We start from the raw sequence: 18129 nt of genomic DNA, 5'->3' as shown, positions 1-18129 counted from the left end.
TTAAAAAATAAAGAATAAAAATTGAGTTATTAAGTATATTAATTGCAGCAACCACAATACAATACCTCGGTCCTTCTTTTCATTAAACTAGACATACCCAATTCCAAGGAATTAAAAGACGCTTGCTCCTGGGGAGGAAAGCTATGGCAAATCTAGACAGCATCCTAAAAAGCAAGGTGACCAGATTTTCAGTAAAGAGGGACACCTTTGACTGGGGGTGGGGGCTTGATTAAAAATTTTATACGGAGCAACAAAAATTTTCGTACAACACAAAAATAGTATTGTAATATATTTTTTATTTCAACATAACTACAATTTACAAATATAAATTGTAACTGTTGCCAAACATCAAAATTTTGATCACGTGACCATGAAGATGCTGCAACGGTCGCTAAGTGTGAAAATGGCCGCTAAGTGTGAAAAATGGTCATCAGTCACTTTTTTCAATGCCATTGTAACTTTGGTCACTAAGCCCATTATACCACCTTTCTTGCCACAGTTCTTAAGTGAATAACTGCAGCTGATAAGTTAGTAGCATAAGTGAATCTGGTTTCCCCATTTGACTTTGTCAAAAGGTATATGACCCCAGGACACTGAAATCATCATAAATATGAATCTGTTGCCAAACATCAAAATTTTGATCGCGTGACAATGAGGATGCTGCAATGGTCGCTAAGTGTGAAAATGGTCGCTAAGTGTGAAAAATGGTCATCAGTCACTTTTTTCAATGCCATTGTAACTTTGGTCACTAAGTCCATTATATCACCTTTCTTGCCACAGTTCTTAAGTGAATAACTGCAGCTGGTATTTTGTATTTTGGATAGAATCTTTTTTTAAATTGTCTTAGACTATTTTAGACCACTTAAGAACTGTGGCAAGAAAGGTGGTATAGTGACCAAAGTTACAATGGCATTGAAAAAAGTGATTGATGACCATTTTTCACACTTAGCGACCATTTTCACACTTAGTGACCGTTGCAGCATCCTCATGGTCACGTGATCAAAATTTTGATGTTTGGCAACAGTTACAATTTATATTTGTAAATTGTAGTTATGTTGAAATAAAAAAAATATTACAATACTATTTTTGCATTGTATGAAAATTTTTGTTGCTCCGTATAAAATTTTTAATCAAGCCCCCCTCCCCCCCCCCGGTCAAAGGTGTCCCTCTTTACCAATCTGAAAATCTGGTCACCTTATCCATGAGGCATTGCTGGCATCTCAAGGATACACCATGTAGATTTCCCAGAGTGGCTGTTTCCCATAACAAAATAAAGGTGAGTGATTGGTGGATGTATTAGACTGTGGGTGATCCATAAAGAAAGGGGGGAATGAACTATGCTTGCTTTTGTGTGGTAAACCCAGAGCTGGTTTTGGTTTTTTTTGTGCCGATGAGGTTTATTCAGTAAAGTTTTATACTCTTGGTATAATAATGTCTGGATTTGTCAACTAGACAGTTGACCCCACTCATCTTAGCTGGTGAAACTCTGGGCATATTAAAAACAGAATAAACCCCCAAAAATCAATTGAAAGCAAAAGCTAGAGGAGGTCCCTCAAACATTTCTCTAAGGCCATAAACAAACATATGCAGCCAGGCTTCACCAACTTCCTGGCCTAGGGGAAAAGCCAGGTCTTCAAAAGTTTTTTATTTTTATTCTCTTATATACAGTGACAGGTATACATTCACATTGCTATTATTCTTATTTATCTCTATCACTTTTACATATATGATTTTCCATATACAAGGTTAAAATATACATTCTGGGTTGCTTTGCTTACCATCCCGTACACCTATTTTGTATTATCACCACCCTATTTTTTCTTTTTGCCCTCCCTCCCTTCTCTACTTTCTTCCCTCCTCCTCTCCTTTCCCTTTCCTTCTTCCCTTGCATCTCCCCTACTCCTCTTGTCCTCTTCCTCTTCCTATCCGCTCTCCTTCTCTTTCTATCCCTTCCCTCCTTCCTCTCCTTTCCTCTTTCTTCCTTCCCTTCCCTCCCTTTTCCTATCTTCTCTTCTCTTCTCTTCTCTTCTCTCCTCCTCTCTTCTTTTCTTTTTCTATTGTTGTGGTTATCTCTTTTCAACTCTCAACTGGTGTATTTTCGCGATGATATTCCCGCAAACCCGGCTATAATTTTATGCTTATCCTATCCTATTCTCTTTTCTTCGCCATCATGTCCTAACTATTTTTCCCCTCTATGTCTCATTCTTGAACATATACTTGTGGCTTAATACTTTCTTTTCTATTTTCCCCCTCTCCCCCCCACCAGAGGCAGATTTTTGTTTCTTGTGTTAATCAAGCTGTACTGAAACTGAAACAGGCTGTTTGCTGTTTGCTGCAAGGAGTAAATTCCTGGGAGGCAGAGGCAGATGCAGATTTTCTTTTTCTTGTTTTCCTCCCCAAAAGCTTGGTGCATCTTATACTTGGGAGCATCTTATACTCTGGAAAATATGGCATATTCTGATCAAAACAGTCAATTTAGCCATCAGCTTCTGTAGCCATCTGTCCAAGTTGGGAATCGAAAAGTCCTTCCATTTTTGTGCATATAGTACTCTTGCTGCCATCAACATATCTAAGATCAAAGTTCCAATTATTTTTCCAAGTCTTTTTCAATGAAATCCAGAAGAAAAGGTTCTGGTTTCACCTTTATCTTTGTTTTAAGAACTTTCTGTATTGAAATATACTCTTACTCTAAAAAATGTGTGCTTTAGCATATGACCACCATAAATGATCAAAGGTTCCTTCTTTACTTTTACATTTCCAACATTCATTTGAAATGCATTCTAGATAACTTAAATACCAGCAATACATCATAAAAATTTTCTGTTTAAATTATAGTTTAGTGTGAATTTTCAATCTTTCGACCACATATTTTTCCATTGTTCAAGCATCACATTATATCCAAAGTTCTTTGCCCACTGAATCATACAATCAGTGGTGGGATGCAAGCATTTTTACTACTGATTCTGTGGGCATGACTTGGTGGGCATGGTAGGGGAAGGATACTGTAAAATCACCAATCCCACCCCACTCCAGGGGAAGGATACTGCAAAATCCCCATTTCCTCCCGATCAGCTGAGACTCAGGAGGCAGAGAATAGATGGGGGTGGGGCCATCCAGTGGTGGTATTTACTGGTTCTTCGAACTATTCAAAATTTCCGCTACCAGTTCTCCAAAACTGGTCAAAACCTGCTGAATCCAACTTCTGACACACAAACTATATGAACAGAACCACTTCTCTGATTGAGTTTGAGATAACCCTAACCCTAACCTCTGCATACAATGTTTTTACATGTTCACTTTACAAATTCAGCTTCAGTAACATTTTAAAAACCTTAGCAATAATATATTCATCACTACCACACAGTAAGTTTTCCAATTCAATTTTAATAAAATCAAACCCATGACTCGTTTTGTCTAGTTTAAATCTTTCTTTCAGTTGTTGATACGTAAACCAATAGCAAACATAACCTTCTAATTCTAGCTCTTCTTTCAACTTTAGGGTAGGGTCACTAGAGTACGTCCACCAGTCTGGCTTTGCCACCACTTCTTTTCTTTAAAAAAGCTTCCTGAGAAGAGGTGGGTTCCTACCGGTTTGGACCAGTTCAGCCGGTAAGTAGTAACTCGGCTTCCCAAGCCTCCGAATTGGTTCTATCGGTGGCACCATCTTGGTTTTTTCACTACTGCGCATGCGCACATAGCAAACATCAAGCGTGCGTGCAGGCAAAGCGTGTGCACACCCAAAGTACATCTCTGAGCAAACTGGCATTAAAAGAAGCCAGAACCTACTCCTGGTCCTGAGGAGATCCAAAGGAGGCAACCCGAAGGAGAAACTTCTTGACAATGAGAACAATTAATCAGTGGAACAGCTTGTTCTCCAGAGTTGTAGATGCTCCATCACTGGAGATTTTTTTAAAAAAAGATTGGACATCCTTTGTCCATGATGGTATAAGGGCTCCTGCTTGAGCAGTGGGTTAGACTAGAAGATCTCCAAGGTCCCCTCCAGCTCTGTAGTTCTAAAACTTCATTCTTGTTTCCCTTTTCTACTTTTTAAAAAAATATTTCAACCAAACAAGGACAAGATGGGATGGCTTCTCCAGTAAAATCTTGGACACCAGAGGTATACTGCTGCCGGTTTGCACCCAAAACAGCCTGAAAAACAGCCTAAAAAGTGGCCTGAAAAAACAGCCTGAAAATGGCCTGAAAAACAGCGTGAAAACAGCTTAAATAGCCTGAAAATATTCTGAAAAAGGGCCTGAAATTGACCTGAAAAATGCCCCCCAAACAGCCTGAAAATGGTCTGAAAAACAGTCTGAAAACAGCCCAAAAATATGGTCTGAAAACGGCCAAAAAGGGCCCCAAAATGGGTGGGGCGGGGCCTGCCAGTGGTGGGATTAGCTCCAACCAGCTGAATCCTACCTCTGCCTTTGAGGTGAGTGGTCAGGAGGCAGGGCTGGGCTCGATGAGTGATGTCACCCACCCAATCACATGATCAAGTGGCCACCCCTACCCAGCTAGAGAATCAGTTGTTAAGTTATGCAGGTCCCACCGCTGAAGGACACGGTGTTTCAAGTGTGAACTATTTTCCATTAAACAGAACATAAGGTCACCCTACTTAATTCTTGAGATGTGTTGCTTCTGTACTTTAAGCAACTTCCACCCTCCATCTCCAGATTCTGCAAATCCTAAAGATGGGGCTTATCAAGGCCATAATGAAACTGCAATGAACTTTGAAAGTTTGGTAAATGTTATGCTTGCTTAAAAGCGGAATGTTTTGTTCTGTTACCATGATGGGTGCATGTTTTAACCAATCTGCTGAAGAAATAAATTTGACTGTAGATTAAAATATTCCCCCCCTGGGAGCTAACAGGAACAAAATATTCTAGATTGCAAAGTTTCCGAAGGGCCTCCCCAATTCAATTCCCACTCTCTTCTCTGTGTCAAGAAGGATCAACCAAATGAATTAATAGTCATAATACAGAACTATTGTTTCTTCCTGTTCTTTTTTAAAGTAGATATCATGAAGAGAGGGAAGAAACCAGCAAAAGTCAAAGACAAGTTAAAAAGAAAGAGAGAAATACAAATGTGGAAAGAAAGGATCTAAAAGTACTATTTCTTCCTGCTTTCAAAATTGAAGAAGCCAGATTGCCTCCATGATACAAATCAGATGGTGCCCTTCAAGGATTAAAGGCCACTGACATGTGTTCCAGGGGAAGAAAGTCTCTGAAACTCTGTTTGAATCTGTTTATTTTCAAAGCCTGGGGAATACAACTTCCACCAAGGAAATACTATGTCAGGCCTTTTGGATCTTTGGTTTGCCACACTTTCTATTTTTCTACTAAGCATTTTCTATTGTGGGAAAATCGGAGGGGGGATTGTATGGAGTGAGATGGTATGTAGCCATAACAAAATTCTTTCTAGAAAGCCAAGGTCATCCTTTGTTTCTGCACCTGACCAGAACTGGATGGATGGAACTGCCAGCATGGCAGTGGGAGATTGGACCATGTGACGGACTTGTGGGTATGGGGGCAAGATCTTGAACTTTCAACTGGGTGGGGAAAACCGACAGGCTTTCAGATTTGGGGTTTCCCAGATGTGTCAACATGGCCCTCTTAATAAATTGGAACTTTGAGCAATACTTTGCCTTGGACTCTGATTTACTTTTGGATGCTATTTGGAACCATGACATACTGTTTTGCCTAAAGCAATTGAAAAGAAAAATTGAAATTGAAATGAGCATGTTGGAGAACAGACAAAATTGAATTGATTAAAATATTTTAAGATGTTTGCATCAGTTTTGGTTGCCATGATATAAAAGAGATGTTGAGACTCTAGAGTGCAGAAAAGAGCAACAAAGATAATTAGAGGGCTGGAGGAAAAAAATATGAAGAACAGTTGACAGAGTAGGTATAACTAAATTAACAAAGATAAGAACCATAGGTGACCCAATAGCAGTCTTCCAATACATGAGGAACCATCACAAAGGGGGTCTCCCCTCTATGGAAGAGAGGGTTGACCTATTCTCCAAAGCACCTGAGGGCAGGACAAGAAATAATGGATGGTCACTTATCAGATCAGATAAACAGAGTTGGAAAGGACTTTATAGGTCACCTAATCCAAACCCCCTACACCATTTCTGACAAATGGCAGTCCAATCTCTTCTTGAAAGTCTCAAGGGATGAAACTCCCACAACATCTGAAGGCAAACTGTTCCATTAGTAGAATGTTTTCACTGTCAGAAAGTTTCTCCTTATTTCCAGGTTGAATTTCTCCTTTGTAGATTTCCATCCACTATTCCTTGTTTGGCCTTCAGGTGCTTTGGAAAATAGCTTGACCCCCTCCTCTCTGTGACAGCCCCTCAAATGTTGGAAGGCTATCCTGTCTCCCCTGGTCCTTCTCTTCACTAGACTAGCCATGCCCAGTTTCTGTAACTGTTCTTTATATGTTTTAGTCTCCAGTCCCCTAATCATCCTGGTTGCTCTTCTCTGTATTAGAGTCTCAACATCTTTGTGTGGTGTTGTGGTGTCGTGTGGTGACCAAAACTGGATGCAGTACTCTAGGTGTGGTCTTACTATGGCTTTAGAGAGTGGTATTAGTACCTCACTTGATCTTGATTGTATCACTCTGTTAATGCAATTTAGGATTGCACTGGCTTTTTTGGCTGCCGCTGCACACTGCTGGCTCATATTTAATTGGTTGTCCGCTAAGACGCCAAGATCCGGCTCACAGTCACTGCTATTAAGCCTGGTTTCACCCAGTTTATATGTGTACTTTTGGTTTTTCTTACCTAAGTGTAGGACTTTACTTTTCACTACATTGAATTTCATTTTGTTAGATAGGGCCCAGTGTTCAAGTCTGTCAAGATACTTCTTCTAGGGTGTTAGCTATTCATGCCAGCTTAGTATCAAGTTCCCCTTCTATTCTCTCATCTAAGTCCTTTATGAAGATATTGAAGAGTACTGGGCCTAAATGCTAATCTAGAACTTAAGAGAAGTTTCCTAAGAGTGAGAACAATCAATCAGTGGAATGGCTTGCCTTCAGAAGTTGTGGATGCTCCATTACTGGAGGTTTTTTTAAAGAAAAGATTGGATAGCCATTTGTTTGAAATGGTATAAGGTCTCTTGCTCGAGCAGGTTGTTGGACTAGAAGACCTCTAAGATCCATTCCAACTGTGTTATTCTGTAATTCTGTGGGAAATTGGGAGATGGCAAGAACTAGAACAGGAAAGCATACTGAAACACAAGTTCAACCTCCTCTCTTGGCAGCTATTTTGGTTTCGCCTGGATTACTCATTCTTTGGTTAATGCGTAATTTGGAGTGAATTACTATAATCCATTATTCAAACTCTGTATGGTGGCATTCATAATAGGAAAAATAAGAATTAGGACTGATGGTGTATAAGAAGATGAATTAAAATGTGATAATGTGAAAAAGTGAGAGGCAAATACCTGTGGAATTCAGGGTCATCATTTTAAAATATTCCAGGAATCTCTATGAGAGGCAGGGCATTAGATTTCACTGGCAGCTGTTTTAATTCAGAACAGGGGAATCATCTTACTTATCACAATGTGGACGAGGCAGAAGATTCTTTTGTTGAGTTTCCAAAAGAGGGGTTATGTTTTTCTCCAGTCAAGGATAATTTAGGACAGTTCTTTCTTAGCATGATGGAGACAGAAACCAACAAGCCTAAAGGTGTTACAAAAAGTGACAGACATCTGTGACGACACTTTGAAGGAGAGCCATTGAAGGAAGGCGAAACTTGATAACTCGTTCTTTAGGTTGCAGGCCCAAAATAGCAGCAGAGCCATATTGTGGTGAAATGAACATTCTGTCAACTGTCCAGTTGGCAAATCCAGAAAAAGAAACACCTGGGACATTATTTTACTAAGAGTTCAAACTTTACTGAATAAATCCACATTGGCACAGAAGAAACAAAACCAGCTCTCGGCTTCTTGCACAAAAGCATGCATAGTTCATGCCAGTGGTGGGTTCCTACCGGATTGGACTGGTTCAGCTGAACTGGTAGTGGCTTGGCGGCCTGGGTCACTGGAACTGGCAGTGACCCAGGTCTGCCACACACCCCGAACCAGTTCGCAGTGCATAAGGTGCCACCATCTTGTTTTTCACTTCTGCGCATGAGCAGAACAAATTTTATTGCATTGTGCATGTATGCCCAGCATGCTTTCAAGCAAACTGGCAGTAGTGCCTGCCAGAACCCAGCCCTGGTTCGTGCCCCCTTTTCCCCATGGACCACCCACAGTTCATTACTTCCATCAATAACTTCTGTTCATTTTGTTATGGAAACCTCTGCTCAGGGTGTTTTTGAGGAGTGATCAAAGTCTCATGGGAACTGACAATGCTTGGATGCCACTCCCCTCACCTTTGCATTCCAATCCTTCCCCCATTCCATTTTTTGTCAAGCTTCAAGCGAAGTGGAACATAGGTGAACGTTCGAATCAGTCTTGACACGTTCACTTTATATCAGAGGTGGGTAACTATGACCCGACCCCCAAACACAACAAACTGGCTGTAGTTAAATCAATAATTCCTTTATTAGGAGCGCTAGAAGACCTGGCAAATTGTCTCTCTCACAGCAGGCTAACAAGTCTGCCTAGCAGGGAGATGAATAGTTTTCTGCCACACCTATTCATCTCCGCCCCGTGCCTTTTATCCCCAAAGCTAGGATGGGGCTTCACTAGCAGCAGTGGCTCTTCTGTCCCAAGGATCAGCCCATAGATTTTCACTTCAGGGTAGACAACCTGTGGACTTCAACTTCCAGAATTTTTTGTGTTCTGTGACTGGCCTGGGTCACTCCATGTGGCTCAATTGAAGAGACAATCCTGAGTCTAAAGCAGTGGCGGACAACTTTGGCAACTGTATGACCTGTGCACTTCAACTTCAACCATGCTGGCTTAGGAATTCTGGGAGTTGAAGTCCACAGGACATAAAGTTGCCATAGTTGTCCATCCCTGTTTTATACTCAGGATTTTCTCCACAAATGAGCAATGTGGAGTGACTCAAACCAGTCACAGAACCCAAAAATGAATGAGAACTGTGCTAAGTGGATTCCTATTGCAGTCCTATTCCCATAACCCGTATAACAAGAATAAAGTTAACCTCAACTTTCATATTAAAAAAGGTATAGGATCCCTAGGCAGGAATCCATTTTTTTTAACGCATAGTAAACCCATAATCATTTTAGGTAAACTAGAGCGAACGCAGCAGGAAGGAAACTTGGACAGTTATATAATTGCCTGCAAATCACAAAACTGTATTTGCGGCTCTCAGTCCAGAGAGCAGCAAATAACCTCTGTAGGCAGCTAATTTAAGGCATTCAGTTGAGCAGATAAGAGGTGAACCCAAGTCTCTCTCTACGAATTGAAAAAAAAACCATGAAAAACAGGATGCTGTAGATTACAGACCTCTTGATCAATAATCTGCCATCCTCCTCCTCCTTCCATTTTCTTTTGAACAATTGCTTTAAATATTGAAACATCTAATGGAATTAGAGGCACGGTTCTCTAATGCAGAATGACCACTTGTGTGTCATTGAAGTGGGTAAAGTAGCAAAGTTGATTCATAATATTTGTGTTTTGATACATGCTGTTTTAACTGGTTTTGACAGTTTTACCCAAGGATCTTTGCCTAGGGATTCATGCACACATTTATCTTCACGCCTGAAAAAACTTCCCCGGGTTTTTAGCTCGTGGCTCCAGAGAGTCTTAACTCTCAAGAGACAGAGCCTTCACTGGAACCTTTAGAAAATAGAAGGATTTTTTTCTTCTCCTGGAAGACAAAGAAACGTCTGTTGAATCCAGCGATCTTTGCCAAATCATTTCATAGGCAATCATGAGCTACAATGAAATATGTTGAATATAGTTATTCAAATGGTTATGGATCCACCTCTTAAGTGATATCTCGAGATCAATAGCCGTGATGCAAGAAATTGATTCCTCTTCTATTTGGAATAAAGACAGTAGGATTGACAGAAGGATTGAGGTTTACATTTCTAACATGGAATGGAACAACTTGCCGCAGCCAATGTGCCATGGGAAAACTTGTGGCCAACTCGCTATGGAACAACTCAACAATTCAATGTAATCATTTAAAATAATTTTAATTTTTGTCACTTACATTTTAGGTTGTCCCTCTTTTAGCATTCCTCTCTTTAAGCGTTCTATTACATCATTGATTTGATATTAGTGTAACTCTTGTCCCCTTTGAGGAATTGGCCACGGCAAGTGGGCTGTGATGAGTTGGCCACAACAAATTGGCTGCAGCAATTCTTAAAGGTAACAGTAAAGGTTTTCCTTGCACATATGTGCCAGTTGTTCCCAACTCTAGGGGGCATTGCTCATCTCCGTTTCAAAGCCGAAGAGCCAGCGCTGTCTGAAGATGTCTCCGTGGTCATGTGGCCGGCATGACTAAACACGGAACACAGTTTCCTTCCCACCAAAGGTGGTTCCTATTTTTCTACTTGCATTTTTACATCCTTTTGAACTGCTAGGTTGGCAGAAGCTGAGACAAGTAGCAGGAGGTCACTCCGTTATGCAGCACTAGAGATTCGAACCACCAAACTGCCAACCTTTCTGATCAACAAGCTCAGTGTCTTAGCCACTGAGCCACCCCTAAGCAATTCTTAGGCCCCTTCTAAACTGGATTAACAAAGTCCAACTCCTCTATTCATGTGATGCCCTATATGTTGCATTTGTGCTGATAAATAAATAAAGGGATACTAGTATAGATCTATTTCAAGCTATTTAGCTCTCATCAGCTAGCCATATCCTTACTGGGATTTGAACCCGTTTTTCGCCCCCAGGCCTTTCTAGCAGCCTGGGGAAGACCAACACATCCTCCCCGTCCCCCCCGGAGGCCGAAAATAGCCTGTTTCCCAACTTCTGGTGGGCTCAGAAGGCCAGAAAATCAGGTAACCAGTGCACACATGTGCACTGGAGCTGAGCTCGTGTGCCCACCGACATGGCTCTGTGTGCCACCTGTGGTACGCATGCCATAGTTCGCCATCATGGATCTAGATTAACAGAAAACAATATTGGACAGAATAGGGGGGAACATTCCTTAGAAGCCAATACTATGAATCTGTGTGATCACTTCTAAATTTACAGTAAGGATCCATGGCATTTGGGGATAGAGATGTTACTGATTAAACTAACATATGAGTCTCCAATCATTTTGACTCCTGCTGGGTTAGAATTAGTAGGATTAAAGTGATGTTAGTGTTTCTCCGTCAGAGATGTACTTACTTGCACATCCTTGCAGCATTTCCCTTTCTAGTAAGTACTGTTACATAAAGGCCAAAAAAGTATAACCAAGAATTGGAAAAAGAAAAGAAAAATCTAAATGATATCTTTCATGACGCATCTCCATAGTTTTCCAGTCTTTCATCACCTCCATCTTCTGCTTCATACATTTCCTTTTCCCCTTAAACTTCTCACCATTTTTTATTTTTAAAGATTTCATCAAGTGCATCCAACCATGACTTTCTCAGCCTTCCCCCTCTTTCTGAGCCTTTCACTCTTCCTTCACATACTGCATGTGCTTTGCAATTCAATCCAGATTTGAGTTGTATTTGGAAGGGTATTTTAAACCAGATCAAGAGGCCTTTTAAATCTTCAGGGCCAGTGGTGGGATTCAAATAATTTAACAACCGGTTCTCTGCCCTAAGAGCCGAGGTGGCGCAGTGATTAAATGCAGAACTGCAGGCTACTTCAGCTGACTGCAGTTCTGCAGTTCAGCTGTTCAAATCTCACCGGCTCAGGGTTGACTCAGCCTTCCATCCTTCTGAGGTGGGTAAAATAAGGACCCGGATTGTTGTTGGGGGCAATATGCTGACTCTGTAAACCGCTTAGAGAGGGCTGAAAGCCCTATGAAGCGGTATATAAGTCTAACTGCTATTGCTATTGCTATTGCTAATGACCAGCTGGGTAGGTGTGGCCCAGTGATCATGTGACCAAGTGGGCGTGGCCAACTCAACATCACTCGGATCGATGGGTGCTTCACCTTAGCTGTTACAACGTAATAAGGGTTAACTGGAGAGGCAGTTTCTGTAAGCAGGACAATAAAGATTAGGCTAGAAAGAACACCAGAATGTTTCCTTACTGCCTTCCTTACAGAATTAGCCCTGTGGAAATAAACAAAAGAAGATTTCTTTCAACAACCGGTTCTCTGAACTTCTTAGAAAGTTAACAACCAGTTCTCCTGAATAGGTGCGAACTGGCTGAATCCCACCACTGTTCAAGGCAGAAGGTATGGCTGGAAGGCTGAAGTATAACCCTCCCTAAAGGGCCAGGTGAACAGTTAGGCCATTTAATGCCTAACCTTTTGACATCTTGAACATCTGAGGAAGGGGAGCAGAAGAACAGGAGGACCTTCCAATGATGGACTTCAACTTCCTTTTTGATTCTCAACAGGAAATATAAATTATTAAGATTTTTAAAAAAATAAGCATTGCAATGATATGACACTAGAGATATTGTCTAAGAGATATACAGGTACTTCCAATGACTGTTTGGAAATATCAAAAGAATGGATATTTTGTCATTCATGGTGGAATTGTGAAAAAGAGAAAAGATAATAGATACAAATACATATAGCAATTGATGCTCACTTCTTCAGATATCATTCTTTTTTTCCTTTTTGCTAGTCTTCACTTTTTCTTTTACTCTTTTGTAATCTTTCTATTTCTTCTTCTTGGTTTCTGTCTTTTTCAGTCTTTGCAAAATTTTATTTTAATAAATATATGCATTAAAAAAGTTATGAGCTGACAATCCACAGTAAACTAACTGTGAAACTATGAGAGTTTTTTTTCAGAAGGAAACATCAACAAGGATTAGCCAGGTTAACTCTCTTTCTTCTTTCACCTTCTACAAATTAAATGCAAGCCAAGCCTATTTAATGATGTCTGATCCAACCATCAAGCTTAAATATATGGTACAAACACAGCCCCCGAGTTGGCAGAAACTCCAGATTTTGGACCCCAATCTATTCAATACCATCCTTCTCTAAGTCCACAGTAAGGCTTCACTAAGTCCATACCTTCATCAGGTCTATGACAACTCACCACAGTTAACTTGCTGTGGCCAACTCCCTGTAGAATAAATCACCATGGCCAACTTGCCACAGCCAACTGCTGGAATCATCTTGCTGTAGGGCCAATCACCAGGGCCAACTAACTCTGGGACAATTCACCAACTTGTAAAAAACGTTATACTGATATTGAAGAAATGGTGGAATAGAATTATTAAAGAAATGATGCCAAAGGAGTGACAAAATGAAATGTGAATGACAACAATTACAATATTTTCAAAGTTATTTTAAATAATTAAATTGAATTGTTGAATTGTCCCACAGTGAGTTGGCTGTGGCAAATTGGCCATGGTGATTTGGCTGTAGCAAATTGTCCCATTCTGCATCCATCAGTCCATCACATGCAGCGGTATGCTGCATGTTGAGGTAATGACAGAGGTGGGTTCCTACCGGTTTGGACCGGTTCAGCCAAACCGGTAGTGGTTTTCAGGCCTGGGTCGCTGGAACCGGCAGAGACCCAGGCCTACCACACCCCTGTACCGGTCCCCTGGTCTCTTCTCCCATCACCAGCATGTTTCTGCAAATGTGCAGAACAGTTTTCAGTAAACTGAATGTGTGCAAAACACCCTCTCTCAATGAACTGGTATAAACCGGTTAGGAACCCACCACTGGGTAACTAGGTATGTCTAGTCTCCAGCAGAGCTGGCTGGAGAATTCTGGGAGTTGAAGTCCACAAGTCTTAAAGTTGCCAAGTTTGGGAACCACTGCCTTATACCATCCCATTCAAATGGTTGTACAGTCTATTTTTGAAAAACTCTAGTGATGCAGCATCCAGAACTTTGGGAGGCAAGCTATTCCATTGATTAATTGTTGTCATCCTTAAGAAATTTCTCCTTATTTCCAGCTTTGATCTTTCCTTGATAAATTTCCACTCATTACTTTCTGTCCTGCCCTCTGGTGCTTTGGAGAATAGGTTATCTTCTCTGTGATAACCCCTCAACCACTGGTATAAGGTGCCTTATCTTGAACAAGATGTTGGACTAGAAAACCTCCAAAACCTTCCTGCCCTAAGATTGTAGAATAGAATAGAATAACTGTCAGCACTTCTTCATTGGATAATCAGGAAAGAAAACCACAAGACTCCATTGATAGAAATCAAGTGTACTTTTACTAATTATAAATGAACAGAAATGTAGCAAAGCGAAGTCTAACTATTTAGGCGCGAAAGCAAATGATATATAGAATAACCCATTCCCCACCCCTTGGCATCCCATGCATAGTCCAATCATAATTTCCCCAAATGTGTCAGTTGCGAGATAACTTCAAAAGGCATCACCAAGATGGAATGTCGGTGCCATTGGCCTTGGCGGGAAACCTCCTCCGCATGCGCAGTAAGACGGGCAGTAGAAACTCCAGAATCTTCCTCCAGCACAATTAGCAGTCCCCTCCCAAATACCATGCCCTCCCTCCCTGTTTCAATGGCAGCCGAAGCAGCAGCAAAGCAGAGGCTGACATCAACAGAGTTTGAAGGGACCTTGGAGGTCTTCTAGTCCAACCCTCTGCTTAGACAGGAAACCCTACAACACTTCAGACAAATGGTTGTCTAATATCTTCTTTAAAACTTCCAGGATTGGAGCATTCACGACTTCTGGAGGCAAGTTGTTCCACTGATTAATTGTTCTAACTGTCAGGAAAATTCTCCTCAGTTCTAAGTTGCTTCTCTCCGTGATTAATTTCCACCCATTGCTTCTTGTTCTACCCTCAGGTGCTTTGGAGAATAGCTTGACTCCCTCTTCTTTGTGGCAGCCCCTGAGATATTGTAACACTGCTATCATGTCTCCCCTGGTCCTTCTTTTCATTAAACCTGATATACCCTCTTCCTGCAACCCTTCCTCATATGTTTTAGTCTCCAATCCTCTAATCATCTTTGTTGCTCTTCTCTGCACTCTTTCTAGAGTCTCCATATCTTTTTTATATCATGGCGACCGAAACTGAATGCATGATAGAACAATTCTATGTTCTATCTCCCTTCTTCCTCTCCAACCTCTGCCTGCCATGGGGCACTCTCATATGCTGCTACTAAAAGGTTGCAGCAGGTGCACAGTGCGGTTGAAGAATGTTACTCTGTTTTCACAGCAGCATGCCGCCATGAATAAACTGTAAGTGTGACCAGGAAATGCCATCTGTCACCATTCTGTAGATGCGTTTGTATGATTCCCACACATTTTTCAGAGCTGACTAGAGTTCAAACAATTTATGCTAATTGGATATGAGTGGGTGGATGTGGAACTAAGCAAAAGTCTTGAGCAATTTGGCAATTTTGTTTCCACGTTGGAGAGCCAGTGGTGTTCATCTCAAGATGGTCATATTGACAAGGAACAGTCTAGAGATAAAACATCTCACTCAACTGCACAGCAGCTGAGATTTCTCTGTGGAACTTCAAATACTGTCCATTTATCAACTCTTTAATGCACTTCACATAGCTGCTACTCCAACAGGAACCAGTGTGGGATCATGATCCCATGTTGGCCTCTTGGTTATCATGGTAGCCATGAACTCCTGAGCTGCCTCAGACCTTGCTCTTAGAGAAAGCAGGTTGATGTCCACCAAAACCATAAGTCTGGAGAACTGCCAACCCAAAAATGCCAACCAAAAAATGGAGTCAAGAAGTTTAGATAAGGAAGTTGCTGTGCATCAGGATGGATGGTACCAGAGTAACTGACAGGTCTGCCAGGCTCAGCTTGGTGCCTCACAGGCATCCTGCCATCAAAGGCTAGAAAGAGACGGGAAGGATAGATGGGCAACAAAGCTGTGTGTGTACATGATGGGAAATAGGGAGGGAGGGACTGACATGTGATGAAGACCAGAGAAGCTTGGCACCAGTTTGTACCAGCATCCAAGGCCAGGCACTCTGAGAAAGAATGTTGATTACCCCAAAATATCTCAGCATTCTCAAAACACTTCAGGTGAGTTCTTATTGGCTGAAGATGGATAGGTCATTGGGGGGGGGGGGCAAAGGCTGGGATGAGGAGACACTTTTCTGTATTTTTTGAGTGTGGGAAACCTAGAGCTAGCCTGACTTTACTGCAGCCAACATCTTTTTAGTAAGCGAACGTTTCATTTCAACCAAATGGAGTCGAGGGTCTTTCTTTCTTAAGGGATCAGATCAGAGCAGGCATGACAGCAACAATCCCCAAAACCTAGAGCTCAACTTAACGAACAGGGTGTTATATCTGATAAGCTGTGGTTCAACACCCTTGAAAGACATGAAATTCTTGAATGATGATTGCCACACATTCACCCTTGCCCCAGTTGATGCCAAACCCAAACAGAGCAGGCAAACATCTCCAAAAGGGCACTCCTACTTCTAGATCCAGCCAGACCTCAATATATCGATCAGTTAAGTCCAGTAGTGAAATGCATTTTTTTACTACTGGTTCTGTGGGCGTGGCTTGGTGGGCGTGACAGGGGACAGATACTGCAAAATCCCCATTCTCTCCCCACTCCTGGGGGGAAGCATATTGCAAAATCTCCATTGCCACCCCACTCCTGGGGCCAGCCAGAGGTGGTATTTGCCGGTTCTCCAAACTACTCAAAATTTCCATTACTGGTTCTCTAGAACCTGTCAGAATCTGCTGAATTTCACCCCTGGGTCAGTCCTCTCATGAATTCTTAAATTACAAATGGGGAGGCCTAATGACAGACCTATCTGGCATTTAGAAACAGCAATTGAAAACCAAGAGCTCTGAAGGTCTTTTAACTGGGTAGAGGAACTGAGACCAAAGATCTGGAATGCAAAAGACATTATACTTATGTTCCATGAAAACAGTCTGCTCCTTGTCTCCCACCCTTTCTCCCCATGCCTGTCATTATGATTAATGTTTTGTCCAATTTAGAGCACATTTGGCCATTTGAAGTTACAGTTTGGCAATGTCCAGAAGCAAATCTTCTGAAACATAAACTTTTGGGGGCATTCTAGATTTGGCATTTCAAAACGATCCAGAACACATCCTGCCGGTTAGCTCAGTCCCTCCTCCACAGAAGTTTTATTACTGCTTATGCCTATCGTAACAGCCATTTGGCGAATGTGCCTATCAGAAGCTTCTCAATATTTCAAATGTCCCTCCAAAAGAGATACTTGGAGTAGACATTACAATATTATTGCTGTAGGAGATGGCCAGTCTGTTCTGACCTAGGCTTCCTGAGACAATACAAAGCACACGCTTAGTCCCCCCCAAAAACCCTTTTTATTTCAACGGTTGTGAATTATGTTCATTCACAGCCCGTAATGAGTCCCAAATAGTTTGTAAAGAGTGTGACAGAAGTCCGCCACAGTACTTCAGGATAACGCTGATAAGCACCCACCTGTATCTCCCTTGAAACTCTTCCAAAGACCTAATTGGCAATTAGCTTTGCAAGGCCACACGGAGCACAGAGTCAAAATGGAGCTTTAGAATGTAAACTTACCAGAATGAACAAAGTTGCTTCCTGCAAAGGCTCACGTGCCTTTGCTCCTCCTTTATGTCTTATGGGAGGGGCCAATCATCTCCAAGCCTTACTCCCAAGTTGCCCCTTTTGTCTTAACTGTTCTTGCCTTCTGGTAGCTCTATGCATGTGTGCACTGGGAACAGGCTTGCCCTGTTCCTCTGCCTCGCTGATGTCTGACTCTGGAGGCTCCAGAGGCAGCACATAACTCCCAGATGCCCTGGCCCTCTCTCTGCCTCTGAAGCAGAGCCCTGATCCGAACCTTCCCCAAACTCCAGTACTGGTCCATGTTCCTTCCCAATCTCCTTACTGTCTGACTCTGCTGCCAGCTCCACAGGCCGCCTGCAGACCACAACATAGTCTGAGCCTGAGGGAGGGGTGAAATACATACACTATCCATCTTGAGTCCCTTTCCACCCACAAGAGTTCTAAGCCCAGCCCTCCTTGAATTCTGTTGTCTCTTATCTACCACCAATGTGGTAGATGAGTGGTTGATCATTAGTATTTCAGATTCTTGTCAAGAAATAAACTTGTACTTCTTTGAACAACCCCAATTCCTGATTTCTTGTGCCTGACATTTGCTTTTTGTTGTATTTATTGACC

General features: G+C 41.7%; 1 protein-coding gene across 1 annotated transcript in view; it reads right to left on the bottom strand.

The window, feature by feature from the left end:
• The window catches only part of TRPC5 (transient receptor potential cation channel subfamily C member 5), a 217186-nt gene that overhangs the window by 99836 nt on the left and 99221 nt on the right, over positions 1–18129 (bottom strand). The window lies entirely within an intron of this gene.

This window comes from Thamnophis sirtalis, unplaced genomic scaffold (assembly GCF_051295495.1).
Source record: "Thamnophis sirtalis isolate CommonGarterSnake01/CBP01778 unplaced genomic scaffold, rThaSir2_p1.2 scaffold_13, whole genome shotgun sequence".
NCBI classification, from domain to species: Eukaryota; Metazoa; Chordata; class Lepidosauria; order Squamata; family Natricidae; genus Thamnophis; species Thamnophis sirtalis.
The sequence above is the reverse complement of the archived record's forward strand: the minus strand, read 5'-3'. Positions and strand labels throughout refer to the sequence as shown.